Genomic DNA, 1868 nt, shown 5'->3' with positions numbered 1-1868 from the left:
GAGAAGAGAAGAGAAGAGAAGAGAAGAGAAGAGAAGAGAAGAGAAGAGAAGAGAAGAGAAGAGAAGAGAAGAGAAGAGAAGAGAAGAGAAGAGAAGAGGGCTGGAGAGATGGCTCAGTGGTTAAAAGCACTGACTCCTCTTCCAGAGGTCCTGAGTTCAATTCCCAGCAACCACATAGTGACTCACAACCCACCTGTAATGAGATAAGATACCCTCCTCTGGAGTGTCTGAAGACAGCTACAGTGTACTTACATATATATAATAAATAAATAAATCTTTAAAGAAAGAAAAGAAAGAAAAAAGGGGATAAAGCTAGGAAATAGCTCAGTTGGCAAAATACTTGCCATATAAAATTAGGAGTTCAGGTCCCAGCCCCTGCACTAAACAAAAACAGGCGACTCACAGCAACAAACATTTGCGATCCCCCAGCCACCACATCAGCCCCTACAAATGCCAAAGATGATGCCTGGAAGCCAGTATCCATCAGAATAGAGATTTCAGCGACAGCTGTCTGAGCCCAGCCATCCCTTCCCTCCTCAGTCAGGAGTTCCTGGAGATAGTCGCCCCAGCTACCACCGGCAGATGTCAGAGCCCATTGTCCCTGCAGCTCCGCCACCCCTTCAGGGATTCAAGCAGGAATACCATGACCCACTGTATGAACATGGGGTCCCTGGGATGCCTGGTCCCCCAGCACATGGGTTCCAGTCACCCTTGGGAATCAAGCAGGAGCCCCACTAACTGCCAGTCATCCTACATGAGAGGCGGATATTTCTCCAGCAGCCATGAAGGATTCCCATAGGAAAAGGACCCCAGGCTATACTTCGATGACACTTGCGTGGTGCCCGAAAGACTGGAAGGCAAAGTCAAGCAGGAGCCCACCATGTATCAAAAGGGGCCCCCTTATCAGAGACGAGGCTCTCTGTGGCAGTTCCTCGTCACCCTCCTGGATGACCCAGCCAATGCCCACTTCATCGCCTGGACTGGCCGAGGCATGGAATTTAAGCTCATAGAAGCAGAAGAGGTTGCTCGTCGTTGGGGTATTCAGAAGAATCAGCCAGTCATGAACTATGACAAGCTGAGTCGCTCTCTCTGCCATTACTATGAAAAGGGCATCATGCAGAAGGTGGCTGGGGAACGGTACGTCTACAAATTTGTGTGTGACCCGGATGCACTTTTCTCCATGGCCTTCCCGGACAATCAGCGCCGGTTCCTGAAGGCAGAATCCGAATGCCCCCTCAGTGAGGAGGACACGCTGCCTCTGACTCACTTTGAAGACAGCCCTGCTTACCTCCTGGACATGGATCGCTGCTGCAGCCTCCCCTATGCCGAAGGCTTCGCTTACTAAGTTTCTGAATGGCCGAGTAGCCACACCCTAGAGCTAGTAGTCCTCATCCAGGGAAAAGGAGGGCAGTGGTTTTGTTTGTGTTCTTGGCTGTTCCTAAAGCTTGCCCTTTGAGTATTATCAGGAGAACCCAAGCTGTCTCTGGATTCGACACCCTTTAAGACAAATACCTTGGCTAGGGAGAAGAGAAGTGAGAACAGGGAGAGACAGAAAAACCATCACTTCCTGGGGAGACGTGGAAGCCATCCTCCTTGCCACCATGGCCAGTATGTGCAGAGCAGGACAGCAGTGTGTTCAGGGTTTAGCGCCCATGAAAGGGGACCAAGTATATGACAATCTGTGTTGATCATGGACTACTAAAATGCCTTCACACAGGAGGCTTTGACTCGCACAATTCTTTGGGAAGAAACTGCACACCGATAGGAGAGTTGATAAGACTGAGTCGGGGAGGCTCAGACTATTGAGGCGTGAAATTGCAAAACTCTTGTAGCTCATTCTGAAATCTTTCCCCTGTAGTCCAGAACTG

General features: G+C 49.9%; 1 protein-coding gene and 1 pseudogene across 1 annotated transcript in view; one reads left to right on the top strand and one right to left on the bottom strand.

Annotated features, from left to right (window-relative positions):
- Positions 1-1868, bottom strand: part of C14H17orf67 (chromosome 14 C17orf67 homolog) — a 21135-nt gene that overhangs the window by 7143 nt on the left and 12124 nt on the right. The window lies entirely within an intron of this gene.
- LOC110331147 lies at positions 391-1345 on the top strand (annotated as a pseudogene).

Source organism: Mus pahari, chromosome 14 (assembly GCF_900095145.1).
Source record: "Mus pahari chromosome 14, PAHARI_EIJ_v1.1, whole genome shotgun sequence".
NCBI lineage: Eukaryota > Metazoa > Chordata > Mammalia > Rodentia > Muridae > Mus > Mus pahari.
The sequence above is the reverse complement of the archived record's forward strand: the minus strand, read 5'-3'. Positions and strand labels throughout refer to the sequence as shown.